The sequence below is a fragment of the Chiloscyllium plagiosum genome, unplaced genomic scaffold (assembly GCF_037043375.1).
Source record: "Chiloscyllium plagiosum isolate Xiang-an unplaced genomic scaffold, Cpla_swu_hap1 HiC_scaffold_29, whole genome shotgun sequence".
Classification (NCBI taxonomy): Eukaryota; Metazoa; Chordata; class Chondrichthyes; order Orectolobiformes; family Hemiscylliidae; genus Chiloscyllium; species Chiloscyllium plagiosum.
This window is the reverse complement of record NW_028270167.1, coordinates 48,724,597-48,745,828: the sequence shown is the minus strand read 5'-3', so window position 1 is coordinate 48,745,828 and position 21,232 is coordinate 48,724,597. Positions and strand designations below refer to the sequence as shown.

The following is a 21,232-nucleotide window of genomic DNA, read 5'->3' as shown; positions in this document are numbered from 1 at the left end:
TTTCCCCGATTCACCTGGAATGTTTGCCTTTTTGACCAGAAAAATGGGGGCTCTCACCGGTGATTATCCACAAGGGATTATCACTCCAGGCTTCAGGAGGGATTCAAAGACTGGAATATTTCCCTTTACAACCTTGGGTTTTAACGAGTCTTGTATACTGCAAGGACGATACTCAGACTTCGGGGTTATTCTTTTTTGTTCACAGCTTCGCATGAACCCTACATCACGTTTTCCTTTTGCCCTGCACTCAGCAGGAATACTTCTTAATCTTGGGTCCGAGACATCTACCATAGCTAAACGCCAGGCTACCCTCTTGGCGGTGGTTACTTGGACTGCCCTATCTGCCTGAGTTAGCCAATTCAGTTTCTCCATATATGTCCTTATATCTGCATTGAAGCAGATACGCACATCGTCCCTGAAGACACAAGCTTTCGTTTCTTTGTGCCAGCAGTACCCATGGCCCCAACTCCTGGCACCTGTTACTGGATGTGTTTGCCAATGGTACATGAGGAAAGGAGCGTTCCACATCAAAAAGATAGGGTCGACTGGCCGTCACAGATACTTTGCATAAATTCACAGTGACTGCACATCTGTGATCATTCCAATAAAATTCGCATAATAATAACTGATCTGGTTCAACCAATATCCTGAAACAATCCTTAGCATATGATTTGTAAGGGCCATGATGGTGTATGCGTGCTGTGCAGTTCCACATACCTCCAGCAAGATAAGCGGTGTTAATGGGATTAACATGGTTACTTGCTTCCTGGGCGAACGAATCCCTCACTGAACTTATGGCTCTCTGGCTTAATCGCCACTCATAGCCATGCATCAGGGGTCGTGAGTTGTATTTTACAGCCTGCGCTGGTAAAGCATCTTTTTGTATTACCTGCAAGTCTGTCGGGGCACTGCGCAAATCCGACCCCGGTCTCACTGTGAGGTCGCCAGCCATCAGATTTAAAGGACAGAATTCCGAGAACAGAACTGAGAATTGGAATGTTTCACCATTACTGCATTCGCACAATCGGGGTGCGGTTAATCTCTCTCGTGTCACGAATACTGATGCATCCATTGCGTCGACTCTCTCAACTGCCTTGATTTAAGGACTGAATATGTTGTCCCTGTATCTAACAAAAAAATATCTGGCGCACCTTCAACATATAATACATTTTCCCTTGAGACTAGACTTCGCTTCTTATTATCAATATCTCAATGTCAGGGACCTGAAACATTCGAGTTCCTTTCCACATATGGAGTTTTTTTTCCCATTCCTTGATTGTTGATATGGTAATTTACTGGGCTTGTAAGTCTGCTATTAGTTCGGTTTAACTTTACATTTTTTTCTGTCTGTCTGCAATACTTGCATCTGCAAAGTCAGGTTCTTACTTCTTTGTTTCTCTTTGCTTTTATTGGTTTCAAAATAAATGCTAATTTTCCATTACAATGGACATCACATTATTTTTACAGGTCGCTGCAACAGCGAGGGCCGAAGTGCCTGTATTGAATTGTAACGTTCTATTTCGTAAGCTACATTTCCAGCTGATTTCTGATGTCTCTCCTCACTGTGGAAGCTTCCAGTCACACCTTCCAGATATTTGTCTGCACTTTATTTAATCGAGGCAACTGTATTTCCTGCTCAGAATGTGATCTCTGTGCAATGGAGAGAGGAAGACAGAGTCGGTGACATAGCTGAGATCACTTAGGTTCCGTCCAGAATCAACAAAATCTATCCCGATCTTCGATTCTCCTGTAACTTTCAACATCACACTGTGTTCCCACCCTTCAGGCTTTCTGCCTGTATTCCTGATGAAGGGCTGTTGCCCGAAACGACAATTTTACTGCTCCTCTGATGCTGCCTGAACTCCTGTGCTTTACCAGCCCCTCTCTAATCGAGACATTGTGTTCCCAGGACACTACTTCGGTCTCTGGTCTGCTGAAGTGCTCCTTCAAGGCACAACACAAGCTGGAAGACCTGCAACTGATTTTCTACTGACAGACCATGCAAATTTTAGGACCCAACATCGAGTTCATTCATTTTAGATACCGCCCGCCCTCTTCCATATTCTTCACCCACCCTTCCATCCCATCAGTTCCGAAGACAGATCATTGCACTCGATACGTTAACTTTCCTTTCCTATCAGAGATGGACAAGAGCTGTTGATTTTGTTCAGACCTTTTTGGTTTAATTCAGGGAACTTTGCTTGTCCGTTGTAATCGCCAGACTGCTGGAAGCGTCTGATTGCAGGAGGAGATGTTCACAGGAGTTGACAAGAATGGCAAGGGCTGGACCTTTCCCATTGTGAAGGTAGACGCTGTGGTTGGGGATGTTTATCTAAGCGCAGAGAAGGCTGATTGAGTAATTGATTAACATGCACATTTTATGAAGAGGATAGATATGTATGACAGGGATAAGCCTGTATTGGGAAGGAAAAGAGTGACACAAATGAAAGACAGGAGACAAGATGTTTTGAGGAGATTTTGGGAGAATGCTTTCACCAATAGAGTGTTGCTTATCTGGAAATCATTATCTGAACACGTGGTAAAGCTAAGTGTCATGAGAACGTTTCAGCAGTCTGTCGCCAAACACTTGAAGAGCCAGAGCACATGTGGATAAGAAACAGGTACTGGAAATTGTGACGAGGACAGGCAGATGCGAGATGGGTGTCCTCAACGCAATGGGTCAAAGGCAAACTTGTGTGCTAAAAAACGCTTGCAGGCACGGCTCTGTGGCGCAATGGAAAGCGCGTTGGACTTCTATGTCGCTTCTCTGGTTGTTATTCAAAGGTCGTGGGTTCGAGTCCCATCAGAGTCGAGTTTTAGTTTATGGTTTGGAAGGTGGTCAGACCAGACTCGGCTGCTTATCTGCAAAACCAACAGTATTCGTGCAGAAACCCAACTGTCTCGAAATGGAACATGTTCCTCTCACAGGTTTCCATTTACGATGTCTATTTATGATACAGTAGGCAACACGATGATGTAGATAGGCTGGAAAAAACACAAAAGTGTTGTGTTAGCCATGATGATATCGGATCAGGGATCAGGGAGCAGGGCAGGATCGGTGTTTAGAATGGGCTCCTTTGTTGTTGTGCCATTTCTGGCCCAGGTGTTTAAACAATCACAATAAGGATAACATGAATTAAAGGCCATGTAATATTTTGGTCTCACCTCCAATTCGATTCCCTCCCAGCTGGAATAGACAGCTCTTGTTTCAGCTTTAGATCAGACAGTGAAGGATTCTCACAAGTTCTCCTTCAGGCTAAATGTTCCTTCACATAGGTTTCCAAGTGGACACATGAAGCAAGCAATTGCATGGTTGCTGGGGATTCAGGGGCAGATTTCTCCTTTGCTGGGCACGAATTCTGGCCAAGGTAATGAACGTTAATTTCTGACATTTTGAATCTTACTCTGGATTCTTGTGACTTTACTAATTAAACTGAATTTCAATTTGCCCTTGCATAACATTATTCAATCTTCACTGTTTATGAAAACCATGCCACGTGCTCGTAGGTGCAGTATGCTGAATATTATTGTCGTAGTGTGCAGTGTGGGTCGGTGTGTCTTATGAACATGCCAAAGGAAGTTGGTTAAATATCAGTGAATCGAATTCTCTGACGAATTGAAGCCGATGGAAGGAAAATCCCAGTACAGTGGCGACATGACATTTCCCGTGATCAACACAGGAAACCACGGTAAACATACGCAGCATTCAATAAAACCGATTTTCACCACATTTTACTGTGCCACATTCTAACCACATTTCAGGGACATTACTGTAATCTCTAAGCTCTCACATTCTACAGGAAGACCATTAAAATAGCCGACCATCCATTACTAATGTTCTGAATTCACACGCACACATATATATCTGTGCATATTTTGCGCAAGCATGTATGTGTGTGTGCATCTATATTTAAAATTGCAAAAGAACATTGAGTAAAACAGCATTTATTCTAAACAAAATATTATTTTGTGGAGTGTTCCGTCCTTGGGAAATATCTCAGTTACTTAAGACCAGCCATAAATACTCCCTGAGTGAATATCCATCACTCAAGAGAGATGCAGAGGTGATTTTTGAAAAAATGACGTTTTCCATACCACTGAACCTGCGCTGTGTTAAATTCTGGAAAGGATATTGAGCTCGTTTCATATTACTAAAATTGCTGCAAGCTCGCACAGGCCATTAAAACAATCCACAAAGTATTAGATTTCTCTCATTGGACAATTTGAATGTTATCGGAAAAACTGGAATCGAAATGATAACGATGTTTTTAAGTATTGCTATGAAGATAATAGAATTCCAACAGGAATATTTTTCGTGTCTTGTCACTGGATATTTTTGGGGGAGATGAGTGAGCAGCAAATGGACTCACTACCTTCTTTGTGATTGCAGCCAAATTTTCCAATGCAACAGATGAAAGAAAAAAGGTGCATTACATCGGCAGGTCAGTTCCAACTCACGATAGTATAGTTGCATTTTGATTGTCGACATCATCTAAAGTATAAGCTGAGTTGGGAGATCAAGATCCTGACTGTATGCTGAGACATTGCGAGAAATAATCCCACACTGTTCGCATCACTTTCTCTCATAAACCAGTAATGCAGTGGACTGAGCTACCCGGCTTCCCTTTCATGCTGAGCTAACACAAACAGCTCAGTTTTTTTACAATTTCTAGAAGTTCACGTGGATCAAACTGCTAAACCTTTCCTCACAATCAGCTCATTCTATACTTAGTCGTACGTAGTTGCAGGTGTTATGAGGAATATTTCTAATTAACGTTAACCAATTAGAGAGTGTGCACATAACGCCTACCCATCCTGGCCGCCCAGACTCCCTGTCGCGGTTTAATTCATTCCTTGTGTGTCTACACGCATCTTCACAAATATTTTAGAATCAGCTTCTGAACAATTTTTCCTGCGAAAAAGTAATCGTTTTCGAATTCCAAAGCTGTAGAAGGAAAAAGAAAACGTGCTCCAAACTTCTCTTTATCATTCGTCGCTGGTTTTGAAGTTCCATAGTCGAGATATGGATACATCCAAATGAGGGAATTTCCCTCCTGTTTCCTCTCACCAAATTCAAATCGCATGGAAACCTTCAATATGGACACAACTCAGTTTTACCTGGTGTCACACCACATGATCTATTCGTCTTTTCCATTACCCCATGAAACCCCGCATTGTCTTTTCAAACGGCATTACCCCTCAATACATTGATGGCTTCCTTTCCATTTTATTGTTTCCACGTAAACGCTGTCCATTCTTCCTGACGTCTTTTCATTCCAGTCATCTCAATCCATGTATTTTATTGTCTCTTTATATCCTAGTATGGTCCATGCTCAGAAAGGATGCTGGGTCCAATGCAACACATTAAAGCCCGCTATAATGCTGGATACTGCCATTACCAATGTAGGGAAAATGGGAGCTAGTTCAGTCAAAAGTGAATCTGTTGGTTGTCGCATAATGGATCAATCCCTGACTGGGAAGTAACTGTTTTTCCCTACTTTTCTCTCCAGTCAGAACATTTGCTAAAGCAACACAATAATTTGAAATTTGAATCAGTGGCGAGGCATTTTCTCCTGTCACGTCGTCGATGATGCCTTCCAGCTCAGCTCATCCACTTCCCTCAACCCCTCTCCCAAAACCCATCCCTCCAAATATGACGAGCACAGAACTTCCTTTTTCATCACTTTAAAATCTCGCAGCCTCTGTAGGCATCATGTCATCCTCTGGTATTTCCGTCAGCTGCAAATGAATCCCAACAATTAGGATGTGCTTCCCTCCCCACCCCTATCCCTTTTCTATAAAGATCATTCCCTCTTCCACTCACTTACAAAGTGCACGCTACCACCAAACCACCCTCCCCTCCCAGCACCTTCTCATTCCAACACGGGATTTGCAAAACATCCACCCACACCTCCGCCCTCAATTCTGTCAAAGGCCCAACAGGACCCTTGCATGTCCATCAGAAGTTTATCTGCATTTCCACGCATGTCATTTCCTGTATCAATTGCTCCCTTTGCAGTCTCCTCGACATAGAGGAGATCGGATGCCTAATTACAGACAGCTTCAGAAAACATCTCCGGGACACCCGTACCAAACAACGCCACTGGCCCCTGGCTGAACAGTCAACTCTCACTCCCACACAGCCAAGTTTATTCAGGTCCAGGGCTTCCGCCGCTCTCATGAACTATCCTATCTGTCCATCTTCCATCCCACCTATCTGCTCCAGCCTGCGCTGCGACCTATCATCATTATCCCCACCTCCATTAACCTATCACAATCTCAGCTACCTTGTCCCAGCCCCACCCGCTCCCATTTGTCTCTTTACCCTCTCGGTTCACAAGCCTGTTTCCTGATGAAGGCTCGTGTCCAAAACATTGATTTCCTGCTCATTCGTTGCTGCCTGCCCTGCTGCGCTTTTCCAGCATCACACTTCCAACTCAGTGGTGAGGCAGTGGATTTTGAGTTGGGATTGAAGTCAGAGGTCTCAGTTTTGCAATTATTCAATTGTAACACATGTCTGCTCCAACAGGACTGTATGTCAGACAACTCAGGACATTGTTTGACCTGGAGGGAACAGGGAGGTGATCGTGTTCATATCCACATGCTGACCTGCTCGTTCTCTGTGGTGGAAGTTGTGTGCATGAAAGATTCTGACAAAATTCTGGTCAAATTCTTAGTGTCGAAAATCCCTTACCTTCAGACAGATTCTAGAGTCTTTTGAAAGACGGTTTCACACTCTCATTTTTGGATAACATCAATTTCGCAAGGTATTATAAGAGAAACATTTATAAATCAACCTCTCCACCATAATCTGATGAAGCCGCGCAGTTTATCCCAAATACAACTTGATCAGATTTCGAACATTTATGGAAAAAGTTCTGGTTACAGTGTGAGATAAGTCGTTCACTTATTGTGTGTGTGGAGCAGGTTTTTACCTGTCATCAGGCTTACATACCTCGATTGCAGTCATAGTGAGGAATGACTGTGGAAATGCAGGGATTCATTTCCCTGTCTGAGCTGAATTCCCATGGACGAAATGATACCAGGAATAAGCCATTCACCTGCTCAGAGTGTGGGAAGGGATTCACTCTGTCTCTGACCTGCTGCGACATCTGCTCGTTCAAAATGATGAGAAACGATTTCAATGGCTGAACTGCGGAAAATGCTTTAAACCGTCCAGCGATTGGAGGTCTGAACACCACACTCATACGAATGAGAAACATTTTATTTCTCCGGACTTTGGAAAATGTTATCAAACCTCTACGTGCTTCATCTGTGAGAAATATGCTCGCATAAATAAGAATCCATTAAGATATATAGACATCTGACGTCTGACCCACGTGCTCACCCGGAATAGAGACCTCTCCAATTCCAAATCTTTGTGACCGTGCTGTAAAGTCCGAGCGATCGGATGGCTCATCACCTTTCTCGCAATATTAACAGGTCTTTCTGAATGCCATGACTGCGGGAAGTGCTGCATAAGTTCCTGAATACTTAATACGTGTGATCAACGTGTTCACACAGAGTAAAGACATGAATCATTATAAACGTTTCTGGGAACAGTTCGTCATGAACATCATCACATTGTGGAGAGACCTATCAAATATGTAGCCTGTGGGATGTTCTCTCTAGTCTCTGTAGAACTGATTTCCCATTGATATTTTCGTATTGTGAGAGACGTTTCAAGTGTATTTATTCCAGGAATAGGTTCAAGCGATCATCTCAACTCTCAGTACACCATCTGGTTTGCAGTTGGCAGCAAGAATTTACCCGCTCCATGTGAGCAAAACAGTTAGGACACTCATCGACCCTGCTGAGAGAATAGAGGATCCCACTGAGGGAAGGAATTCACTCACTCATCGACCCTCCTGAGACAGCATAGACTTTACATATCTCAACAGCAATTCGACGTTGTTGTTCTTCACATTCAGGTCTGAAATTAAAGGTGGAATATTCTAGATAACAATCAAACAGATCAGCTTTGTGTTAAACACGGTATCAAAGGTCATTGGAAGGATGGGATTACAGAGTATGTGAACCATCAGCACAGGTTGTCAGGAAGAAATCACGTCTGACAAATATATTAGAATGTTTTGAGTAGGTAATCAGCAAGTTAGACGAAGTCAAGCCTGTGGAGGTGATAAGCTTGAATTTCCCCAGGCAAACTGCGAAATAAGAGACCATGGATTGAGGCTTGGCTGACTGGAAGAAGGCAGACAGTTGGGTAAAGGGGTCTTCTCGAGGATGGCAGCCCGTGACTAGTGGAGTTCAGCAGGAGTCAGTGTTGGCAACACAGATATTCACATTGTTTATGAAGGATCCATTCAAAGGAACTGAGGGTGTTGATGCTCCATTTGAAGAAGACACAATGATAGGTGGAATGCCAGATCTTATTGATGAAGCGGGCATGCTGCAGAATGACTTGAACGGATGGAGTGCTTTGAAAAAATAGTTGCAGTTGACATACTTTGTGGAAAAGTGTGAGGTCATATGTTTGGTGGTAACAGTACAGGCATAGACAATTTTCTGAAAGCAGAAAGAATTCAAAGTTCAATTTTCTCTTATGTTTAACATGCAGTTTCAGTTGGTGTTCAGGAAGGCAAATACAATGCAGGCGTTCAATTCAAGCGAATAGGAAAGCATGGGCAGAGGTTTACACCTAAGTCAATAGGATGCTCTGTATAGATGCATTTGGAACATTAGGAGCAGGTCTAGGCCCCATATCTAAGTGATGATATGTTTTGAGTGGTGGATAGGAGGTTTATAATGGCTGACTCAGTGGTGAGTACTAATGTCTTGCGGCCTCAGCCTTGCTGGTTCAATATCTACTATGGACGACTGTGTGTGTGGAGTTTGCACATTCCTCCCCAGACTAAAGATGTGTGGCTGACGTTCTTTGGTCATGGGAAATGCAGAATTGTGTAGAGGTGTGAGTTTGGGTGTGATTCCCTTCGCAGGATTAGTGGGGGCTTCTTGGTCCGAATGGCGGGGTTCCACATTGTAGGTATTCCGTTAGAACAACGTTGATTGCTGAGATTTACGCCTTGTCATAAGATTTATTTTTAAAAAAACGTGACAGCTTCCACATAAACACATGGTTTCAAGTGAATCTCTTGAACGATTTAAGGAGTGGAGGTGCATTCTTAAGGAGGACATTATAAAGGTCAATCGAGGATATGAGATGTCATCAGAACATAAAGTTAAATATAGTCGAAAGTAATTAAGAACTTGAGACCAAATAGGACCACTTTAAGATGAAAGTGCTCACCTTTGTCTTGAACCTCAGCAGATGGAGAGAGATATAATGTTCATTTCGCGTCAGTTTACACCATGGAGAACGAAATAACTGGTACAACTAAATATTGATGTTTTGAAAGTAGTTCACGTTGAAAAGGGGAAGGGCTGAACGACCTGGAAAATATAAAGTTGGATATTTCTCTGGGATCTGATCTCCTGTATACCGGAAACTTGTGGAAAGTTAGGGAAAGAAACCTTTGGGCCTTTCGTAGAAATATGTTTATCATCTGTTATGACGAGTGGGGCGCCGAATGACCAGTGGATGGCTAATGTGCCTTTGTTTAGAAAGGATTTCGTGGAGAAGGTTGGGAGGGATAGACGTTTGTGTCTGGTTATGGTCGTGGGTAAGTTGTTTGGTGCAATTGAACGATAGGATTTATATGAATGTTTAGGTACAAGGAATGAATCGGGATAATCAGCATTTTTTTGCACAAAATTGAGCTTTTGAGAGCGTAACCAAGAAGATCACTGAGGACAAAGTGACAGACTTTGCTCACTTGGACTTTAATAAAAGCTTTTACACGGTTCCACATGGTTGACTAATTCATAAATTTAGATCGCATGGAGTTAAATGTAAGTTTTCCACTTAGATATAAAATTAGTTTAATAGCAGGATGCTGAGAACGGTGGTGCGGGGTCGTTTTAAGACTGGAGGACTGTTACCAAAAGTGTCCCATTGGCTGAGCTCACATTCACTTTTTTTACATTTAAATGAATGATTTAGGTGGCAAGATAGAAGTAAGTTTGCAAAATTGGTAGTAGAAGGTTGTGAAGCGATTTTCTCGTCAGGTCAGTTTCTCTCTGGCCTCGAGTTTAAAAAGCATGTGGGAGAGAAGTGGAGAAGGGCCATTCGTCCATCGTGAAGCGCACAATATCAGGCATCCACCTATTCTCGTCCCCGTGTGCAGCAATGAGATTCTCCCTGTGATCTTAAATGTCATAACGATAGTACTGATGGTAGACCTGGTCACACTGTTGTAACCCCTTTGGGGAACGTATTCTCATGTTCACTTGCAGAGTCAGTCACACAGGCACATTCCCCTATAGTGACAGAGTCCTCAGGTTTCTCCCCACTCCATGTGCTTTATGACTGCAAGTTTCTCCGGAGAAAGGCGGCTTTAAGTGGGACACTTCGCAGAAAATGTGCATCATTGCGGTGAGCCGTGATATGAAGTGGATACTGAGCTGAAATAGTCCAACACGCTTCTCATGTGTGACTTTCAATAACACAAATCCCACCAAAACAAACCCTCTGGCTCCTGGGAAATGACAGGATTGCGCCCAGCAGACATTCCTCACAAAAAACAACGGACCCACGGCAAAATCTAAACACTTTCACGTCTCGTCTTGTTCTATGTCTGTCCCTGCCACACCTCCAGTTTTCCCTGAACGTCCAGTCCCAATATCAATGAGCTGTTTGATATGAACACAGGCACATCGAAAAAGTAATCTTTATTTCAAAAGCAGAGCCAGGGAATGTAAGCTGCAAAGGCTTGCTCTCGGCTGGGTAATGAGACACCACTGTCTCATCATCCTGATTATCATATAGACTGATTCCACAAATATGCACCGTAACAGTTATTACCAATTGAAATTTCCCAATGAATACCGTGACTGACAGAAATATCAGCGGAGAGTAGCTTCGACCCCCTCCTCGCCGAGGGACATTTTGCAAAGAATGTCCTGTTACTTCACAAACTGACCACCTCGCAGTTGGCCATGGAAGTGTCTAGCACAAAAATGACCTTTGGCCCACTAAGTCTGCACCAGTACCCTGAAATGTTCTTATCTCATTTGGCGTCACTTTGTTCAGAGGGGCAAACTTATTCAGTAATGGAAGTGTACAACTAAATGGGTCTTACCTGCTTTGGAGTTTTCTGCATTTTCCATCCTGAGAGGCGGTTGGTTGCAGATTCCTAACGTTCCTTATCTGAGGTATCCGCATTTCATCTAATCCTGCGATTTGAATTTCAAACAAGAAAGCAGAGAACAAGCACTCTTCAAGTTCACTCTCGGCTCTCAATCATAGTCAGCAAAATGCTTAACTGCATGAGGAATCCACAGTGGATTGAATGCCCATCGCCTCAACCATTTGGCCACATCTGCAGAAGCGTGCTACTAAACTTGTTTCAAGTTCTCCCTCCCTGTGGAGGTGAGGGACAGGCAATCATTGTTCGGTTTGATTGAATTCAATCACCACAGTTTCGACAGGGTTAAATGTCAGGACATGTTTGTACTGTGTAATCAATGTCGATTGTTGAAATGGTCATTCAGTTAAAAAGAAAGGGAGAGAATTGCAGGAGAAACTAAACAGATCTGGCAGCATCTGGGGAGAGACAAACAGAGACAACGATTCGGAGCGTCTCCAGGAGTTTCTCAGAACTCTATTTTCTTTCACAGGTAATGTCATAACTGCCGAGTTCCTTGAGCAGTTTCTGATTTTGTTTGAGATTCCGAGTGTCCACATCCCTTCACGAGCCAGTCAACAATACAGAAACGCAGTTGTGGTTCTTCACTGGATTTGGTTTCCGTTTGGGTACATATTACTGACCCTATTAAAAACCCGAAATTGCACAGCAAAGGAGTCGGATAGATACGAACAGCGACCGCTCCATGCGTGGGTACACCCTCTTGGTTAACAGCCAAACGAGAGGGCTAATTGCTCCATAGAGGCTGGGGAGTCCCTTGTAGTAGGTCCCTTGCAGGATCTCCTAAAGCAAACTGTCAGTGAATTCAAGCTTTTGCCTGCCCTTCGCATAATGAAAATTGTCTTCAATTTGTTTGACGTTTCCAAAATTAATCCTGGATCATTCATTGTGGACAATGGGAATAGTTTGATCTCACACTTTGGAGACACGTGCATGTCACCGGGAACCAGCTTTCCTAAAACTGGAACCTTTTCCCTTCGAGCCTTATGAGGAATATTTTTCTGACCTCGGTAAAAACCCGGAACTGTGAGGACAGAAAAAAAATCAGGTTGTGTGTGAACAGCTGTCGCTCTGTTCGTGGATCGTGGGAGAACAGCAACCTGTCAGTGAAGAGCCGAACGCACTGACTCACATCGTCATAGAGACTGATGAGCCAACGGCATCACTGATCCGCAATGCAAGCTGCAGCCTGCTCCTCCCATATTGACAATCATCCTTAATTAGTATGACTTTTCCGAAATAAATCCTGGGCAATTCACGGCGAAGACATGGTAATAGTCTGATCCCACCCTTTATAGACACACGCAAGACACCGGAAATCAGTTATCCTCCTCCTGGGATCGTCTCACTCCAGCCTTTCAGTGTCCTATCTGTTCTCGCGTTTTCTAATTGCCCCGGAGATGAGATGAGATTTAACATCCTGACGTGCAGGAACGTGAATCCATCAATGTCACAGATTAATTCATGTTCGGAGTACAACAGAGTCAAAGTACCGGCCTCCGAAAGAACGGAAAATTTTCTAAACTGTCTCTGACCAGTCGGCCATTTCACCCTTCATTCCCCTCTGAATCCGCGTCCAAAGGAATTTCGAAAGATTCACAAAGCTCGAGACTGGGATTTCTGTTTTGCTTGTTGACAGTTTTCCCACTTGACAAGTGGCAACATGTTCCCAGAATATTTCCACAATCCTCTGCTTTGCACCATGTAGAGAGATAAATAAACCTCCTTTCTGGAGAGATTCACGACTCTGGGAATGTTTTGTTTGGAGCAAAGAAGATTAATGGGAGATTTATTGGGGACGTTTATAATGATGTGGGAGAAAGAGTTGTGGATGGGCGAGTAAATGGTCAGGAGGAACTGCTGCCTCTTATCAGGGCAATTGACCAGCGAACGAGGAGTGAAGACGTTTAATGGAAAAACACAACTTGTTTCAAATAAACTCAGTGAAACCTACATATATCCCATGCGTTTTTTTATCATCTGTTGATAGAGAGACAGATATAACGTTTTGAGGCAGATCCGTTTCGGGTTCAGAACGCAAGTTTCCTGTATGTCAAGAAATGAACAGACCTGAGAACATATCGAGTTGTTGAGACGGTGTTTTTGGAGTTGCAGAGATAACTCATCCATCAAGATGAGAGATAGAATGGATATGAAGGATCCATTTTCATGAGCAGAGAGATTAATAATATGGTAATGGTCGAGTAATAAAGATGCACTTTTATCGCGCCTTTCAGCTCCTCTCCAATCACAGGCACTGAAGCACCAGTGAAGCAGATATGTCATTGTCAATAATAATGTGCCAATCAGGGCTGTTTGTTCAAACAGAGGTCAAAAAAGAAAACTCAGAACTGGCACTGGAAACGCCCGTGAGATTATGTTTTACTTTAAAAGATTGTTCTGCTCTACTTAATATCCAGAATAGTGAAGGACCAGAGATCCCAATCTCAGGGGAAGGGGTTGCACACTTCAGAAATGAATGAAGAGGATGTTCTTACAATCAGAGGGTAGCAAGTATGTAGAAGCATTTACAGCAGAGGCCTTTCAAGACTGGGTATATTCAAGGCTTCAATTATCTCTCTGTTAATAGCATGGAGCAAGTGGCAGTGTGAAATGTGTCCAAATTTGCTGACAATACACACGCGTGGGAGCGCATGTTATGATGAGATAGTGGCAATTTGCATAGGCATATAGATAGATTGGGTGAGTGGGGAAAAACTTGTCAGATGCAGTTTCATGTCCGGATTATGAGGTCATGCACTTTGGTCGGAAGACTCAAAAGACAAGGTACTGTCAAAATCGAGAGAAAGTAGAAGAAACGTGTGACACAGAGGAATCTTATACATGGCACAAACAAAGTTTAGTATCATATTATTTCCCTGACAAAAAGGATGGCTTACTTTCCGATTGCTAACAATGAAAGAGATGGTTTCCCAAGAAAGAAAAAAATAACTGAAACTAATAGCCGCATCGAAAATTTAGAAAAGACTTGGATCGTTCCAGTGGACGACGTTGATGTTTATGGCTCTCTAACATTTCTTTGCAATGGGGCTGGGTGTGGGAAATAGGGGAGCTGGGGAGTGGAAGTCAGATTACCCATGAATACTCTCATCCTTCATCTGTCTTCGTCAGTTTGTACGTTTTATTTCGCATTTTGGTTCCTGTGAGTGCCCTTGTAAACTGTACCCGCTGGTGACTTATTTCCCTGGTTGTTCTTCATCACGACCCGAAAGAATTCAACATTCGTTTCTCCTGAATCTCGGTAATCTCTGATCAAATGTCACCAGAACCCCGATATTTTCCACGTCTGTCTGCCTTCTTGCAATGTCAGTTGATCTGTCACTGTGTTACTGTTGTACAAATCAAGAACAAATCAAACAGCATCAAAGCATCTCGGTTCCGAACGCAGATAACCGCAGCCACTCCCCAGAGTACTGCCAACTGCGCGATCACAGAAGCACACATTGAGCAGCCAGGAAACTCAAAACAACAGAAACACTCTTGGGCTGCGGCCCTGGTTGTATTTCTCAATCAGCAATCGAATTTTACATTGGTGATATCAACAGTTCCCTCACACAAGGAACTAACCAATGCTGCAGACGGAGGAGAAAGTGAGGACTGTAGATACTGGAGATCAGAGTCAAGAGTGTGGTGCTGGAAAACACAGCAGGTCAGGCAGCATCCGAGGAGTAGCAAACTCGACGTTTTGGCCGAATGCCTGATGAGGTATTCATGTCAGAACCATTCATTCTCCTGCTTCTTGGAGGCTGCCCAATCTGCTGTACTTTATCAGCAATGCACTCTCCATTGCTGCAGACTGTCACACAATCCGAGCTTCCAGCCACGGAATCAGCGACACTCAGTGTCATGAGTCAACCTACTGCGGACACCTGGCAGTTATGTTTCGTGTCAAGTTGATCTTCAAGAATGTGCATCGTGAGTTGTCTGTCCTTTATAATGTTTCCTGCAGTCACTACATCCAACATTGTTTGTCCACATTTGTCCTGCCTTTGATGGGTATTTGGTCCATTTTTTGGTGAGTTGTTGTCAAATGTGTCTTTCGGTTTATGCTGTCTCATACATCCGAGTGGCCAGAGCAGTCTGGCTGTACGTGCTGAGAATACTTTTACCTATAATGTAGAGAGCTTGGTTTGTTGGGTCATGGCATGTCCTCCTGGCGTTGGTTTGACAATGAATCTGCGGGAATATCTATTGTTGTTATTTGTGGAGGATCCACTAAACAACACAACCAGCTGTTCCGAGTAGCAATGCACAGCGATGACGAGGACAACAGATTCGACTAAGACAACACAAAAATATTAGGGCCAGCTAAACAGAGGGCAGCCAGAGAATTTCTAGAATGACGAGACTCATCCAAAGACTCCATCAAAAAACATGTTGATCTGGACCCAACATACTAGGATACGTAAAGAACGACAAGTACCAGCAACTGAAAGCAGTCGGAAATAAATCAAACCAATTCGAAACGCTGCAGGACAGCAGTGCTTCACACGAGTTTCATCTGCCTTGAGGATATCACCGAGAAACGGGAGGAAACGGCCGCAAACCAACTTCCCAAAACCACCGAACATCCCCACACCATCTGCACCCTTCACCGAAACTGCAGATCTTTACACAAACCTTGAAACCCTGAAACAGTCAGAGTCGCCCCAGCGGGAAAATGAACCCTGGCCTCTCACGTGACAACTGAGGTTACCAAACGCCACACGGTGGATGTCAGATCTAACTGAGCCTGCAAGCTACTTGTGCATGTTCTTGTCAATAACACCTGCTTGATTATCCTCATCTCATTTTCCATCATTTAACGTTGTATGCCTTAAGCATTACAAATTCACAGTTAAGTATCTCTGGAGATTATCAGAATTTCTGCCGCTCTGACATATACAGACAGTGATGTCCAGATTCCAACCACTCGCTTGCTGATAAAGTTTTTTTTACTGTAGAGCTACTCGAACATTTATGACTCTTATCTTAAATCTATGCTTGATTGATCCATCCATCATCGAGAAATTTTTCGTTCAGTGTACCCAATCCATGCCCCTCATTATTTCCTACATCTCAATACTGTCTCCTCTCAATCTCTCCTGCTCTCACAAAAGCAAGGCCAGTCTGTCTAAACTCTTTCATAGCTGAAGTTCTTAAATCCAGACAATATATTGGCAAATCACTTCTGCACCGTTTCCACAGCTGTCATATCGCTTCTTTTATGTGAATTGCAGCATTGTACATAACACTCTAGCGAGAGACGAATGAAGACTTGAAATAAATGTGGGGAATTCACAAACATTGGTCTTTTCCAATAAAGTCTCTTTTCTTCGATACTGTTCTGTGTCTTTTTCATGAACCCAGTGCTCAAATGAACTCTGGTCCAGGCAAATCAAACACTTTACATGAGGATTGATAACCCAACCACATTATCTGATTGCATTTAGTGGCTTAAAGTTCCTCGTGATGGTATTGGGGCAAGTTCACCCAACAAGAGTGACATCTGCAGCACTAGCTTAACGGTGTCAATGTGAAAGTGAATGTTATTTGTGCAATGCCCCAATGACATGGGAGGAGGGATGGAAAGGAAGAATAGTGATTGGGAAAGGGAGAAACTTCTCCGATATTGGGTGCAGATAAAGTTTGAAGCAAAAAAATCTTCACCTTCGAGAGCATTTTAACCTTAAAAATTGATTGTTTCTTTTCTGCGTTTGTTTTGCAAGGGTTATGTGGAGTAACATGGAACAAATGCGCATTACTGATACTCGGATTTGAATGGAGTTTGCTGCGGCCACAATGCAGAGGACGAGCCACTATACGGTCACATGAATAAATAACCAACAGTAAAAGCAATAAATGCAATGTCTGAGGTTGGCGAGGAATAGCACCATGTGCACAAGAGGATAACCTACTGAGATTGGGTTGTATCGTCATCTTCGATGTTCTCAGTGGTTTTGGATATTCAATCATGGAGAATGTTGAAGACAAAGTTCGATAGATTTCAAGAAAAAAATAAATGTACAGGCGTAGCACACAAATTGTTGAAATGTAAGTTTCAATAACAACGAAGTTTCACATCGTTACTTTACCAGTGCCTCGAGACAAGGTAGCAACTAAGGTTGCACACTTCAATCACACCGGTTTCAAGGTCTGGAATCAGAGAAATTTAGTGACGCAATGGCGAAGATCCGATCGGAAATTGGGAGTGGAATGAACGCGTGAATGTCAACTCTTTCTGCCAGTGACCAATTTCGTGAGCATGCAGTCCTTCTATGAAGGCAGAGAGGCACATGAAACGCCCAGGCTGGGAGCTCCAAACTAGGCCGGGGCAACTTCTGTTGACATGGAATAGGGAGCTGTGCGAGAGGAGGCTGGGAGATCTAAACTCATCTGGATACACTTTAATTGACATGGCGCAGGAAACTTTGGGTTGATGGATCATATCCTGAGCGATTTTAATCTGAACTGAAATAGTTTTTGGTCGCATACATTTTTGTGGATTGAGGGAGGATTTGTCCCAGGGAATTGTCACACTTATAAATAAACATTTTGCAAAGACTGAACTCATCTAAGAGTATCTGTGCATTGTGAAATGGGCGAAATATCAGTGCAGTCTGACATTTCTCATATTCTGACTCTGCAATCGGTTAATGTTCTGGAAGGAATTTAAAAAATCTTTTATGTGTTATTCAACTCCCTACTAGCTTGTTCTGGTCTGGTCATTGATGTAACATAAACAACCGACAATTAATATGATGCTGGGATTCGGTTCGACGTTCCCTCGAATTACGGAATAACAACAGGAGAGCAGAGGTGAAATTTTTCAGAACAGCAGTGATCAAATTGAATGAATGGGCAGGCAGAGGGTGAAAGGAAGCTTCATGGGGATAAGTGTCTTTTCTTTGCCAATGAAACTACCTGCGTCACAAAGTGTCTCACCTGGACTGACAGGAATGGAGTTTATAAGTCCTTCTCCATAGAGTGAGGCGGGGAGAATGTAAACACAGCAAGCTCCAAAAAAAAAAGAAATATTTGTTCTTTTCTGAACCTCAGTCCCGGACTGACTAAGATGACCTTTGGAAAATTATTTTGCACCATGTCAGAAGAGGAGTTACAGATTCGACCACGGAAACCAAATTACATATCAAGATAAATCATACCACTTTATTCGGTACATCCCCCCTTTTGACACATGGTCCTCACTGTGTGTTAATTGGCATGGAATGGGAATAAAGATCGCGGTAGACAGGGTGTACCAATGGGGCCACACAACACTCATTCCCTCATTCTGCACCCTGCCATTGTCTATTCACGCTTGTCCTTCGGCGGGGCCTGCGACTCGACCTCCCATTAGTCTGCTTTGGATTACAAATATTTGACATACACATGTTAACTGATCACTTGGCGGCTGCTGGGCTGCCGTCCTTCCCGCTGAGTTTGCATTCGCATTGCCTTGAGAAAGGGAATCGTTCTTTTTCGTGTGGGCTTCACATTTACAGACAGCGAATGATTTAAGCGGTAGGACCTCTTCCAGGAGGTCAGAAGTCAGGCCACGGTGTATTTTGAGCTTTCCAGATGTAGGTCAAGAAGCCCCTGGGTTTCATCAGAGTTCCACAATTATGTACAACCCCGTATGCATATCTGCTGTCAGTGTAAATATTCACTATCCTTCACTCAGCCAATTTACATGCCTCAGTCAAGGCAATCAGCTCCGCTGCATGAGCTGACAGATGAGAAGGGAGTGATTCCGTTTTGACTACCTCACGAGTAGTTACGACAGCATACCAAACACAATTCTGGCCTGTCTGTTTGCACCTGAATGCTGACCCATTCACAAAAAAAACGCCATATCATGATTCTGAGTTTGTGAATCCTGCACGTCTGGTCTTGGGCTGCAAATTTTATTAGTTACAGCGACACAGTCATGTGAGTCTCCGTCTCCTTCTGTGGGGAGAAGGCCAGCAGCATTACGGACGTTACATCTCGTTATTGTAATGTTAGGCATCTCCAATAGCACAGTATTGTTTCTGAGCCAACGTGCTGCCGACATGTGTGCTGTGTTTTGCTCGGAAACCAGTAAGGATGCATGTGGGACCAGGAGGGTTAATTATCCAAAGCCGACTGTGTCCCTGGACGCTACAACAAACTTTTTCAGCTGCAGCCACGGGTCGCAGGCATATAGGCAATCCTGCCGCTACGGGTCTAAGTTTAGCCAAAATGTAAACTACCTGCCTCAATTTTCCCACATTATCCTGCATCAGCACAGATGTCATGCATCTACCGTTCGTACAAAAGGCTTGTTTGGATTCGGAATCCCCAGTGTAGGTATGGTTTGGAGCGCCATTTTCAATTCAACTGCTCCGGTCTCTGGTTCTGCAACTCTTAGCCATCGGAAATTTCACTTGTGGGGGGCTTCAAGGGTTGTATAATGTGGATAAACATTCTACAGTAGGAGCGCATGACCAAAAAGGATAGCAATTGTTTCTTCGTGTGAGTCTTTGGAATTTGCTGGATCGCTTGAACTTTGTCTTGACCAATGGCCTTCCCTTGTTCAGACAAGAAGTGACCTAAGAACTTCACCTGTTGTTGCACAAATTGTAATTTTGCGAAACTAGCTTTGTGCCCATTCCTGGCTAGATGGCAGAGCAACGCAAGCGTATCTTTCTCACATTGTTCCTCTGTTGGTGCTGCTATTAAGCATTCGTCTACATACTGCAAAAGCGCTGACACCGGGGTTAAAACAAGAATCTCCAGACTCCAGCATCGCTCTGCATTAATTATGGTGGGCGACTCACAGTAATCTTGACAAAGTCGCGTGAATGTACACGATTTGCCTTTGAGTGGAAAATTGAACCAGAAGTGACTTTCTGGGTGTACCGGTACACTAAAGAAGACATTTGCTAAATCCACAGCAGAGAACCATTTACTGTCCGGTGGAATTTGAGCTAATATAGTACAAGGGTTAGGAACATATGGGGCGGGCGGAACAACAGCATAATTGACTACCTGCAGGTCTTTAACAAAGCTCTGTTTCCCTGATTCACCTGGAATGTTTACCATTTGGACCGGAACAATGGGGGCTCTCACCGGTTATTATCCACAGGGAATTATCACTCAAGCCTTAAGGAGGGATGCAAAGTAGTATCCTTTGACAGCCTCGGGTTTTAACGAGTCTTGTGTTCTGCAAGAACGATACTCAGACTTCGGAGGAATTCTTATGGGGTTCACAGCTTCGTATGAACCCCACATCACGTTTGCCTTTTGCCCTGCGCTCAGTAGGAACCCTTCTTAATCTTGGGTCCGAGACATCTACCATAGCTAATCGCTAGGCTACCCTCTTGGCGGGGGTTACCTGGACTGCTCTATCTGCCTGAGTTAGCCAATTTAGTTTCTTCATATCTGTCCTTATATCTGCATTGAATCAGATACACACATCGTCGCTGAAGACACAATCTTTCGTTTTTTTGTGCCTGCAGTACCCATCGTCTCAAATTCTGCCACCTCTCGCTGGATGCCTTCGCCAATGGTCCGTGAGGAAAGGTGCCTTACACATCAAAAGGATAGGGTCTACTTGCCGTCACAGATACTTTGGATAAGTTTACACTGACTGCACATCTGTGATCATTCCAATAAACCTCGCACAATACTAACTGATCTGGTTTAACCAATCTCCTCAAACAATCCTTCTTATATGATTTGTAAGGGCCATCACGGTGTATGTGTGCTGTGCAGTGCAGCATAACCCCAGCAAGAAAATCTGTGTTAATGGAATTAACATGGTTACCTGATTGCTGGGCGAGTGAATCGCTAATTGAACGTTTGGTTCTCTGGCTTAATCGCCACTCATAGACATGTATCGGGGTCGTGAGTCGTAATTTACAGCTTGCGCTGGTAAATCTTCTTTTCGTATTACCTGCAAGCCTCTCAGGGTACTGCACAACCCGACCCCAATCTCACAATTTGATTGCGAGCCATCTGATTTAAAGGACAGATTTCCGACA

General features: G+C 43.5%; 1 non-coding gene across 1 annotated transcript; it reads left to right on the top strand.

The window, feature by feature from the left end:
* The first annotated feature begins 2,720 nt into the window (after positions 1-2,720).
* Positions 2,721-2,812, top strand: trnar-ucu (transfer RNA arginine (anticodon UCU)). The gene is given in 2 exon segments: positions 2,721-2,757; positions 2,777-2,812. It is a non-coding gene; the product is annotated as a tRNA-Arg (tRNA).
* Positions 2,813-21,232: the final 18,420 nt, after the last annotated feature.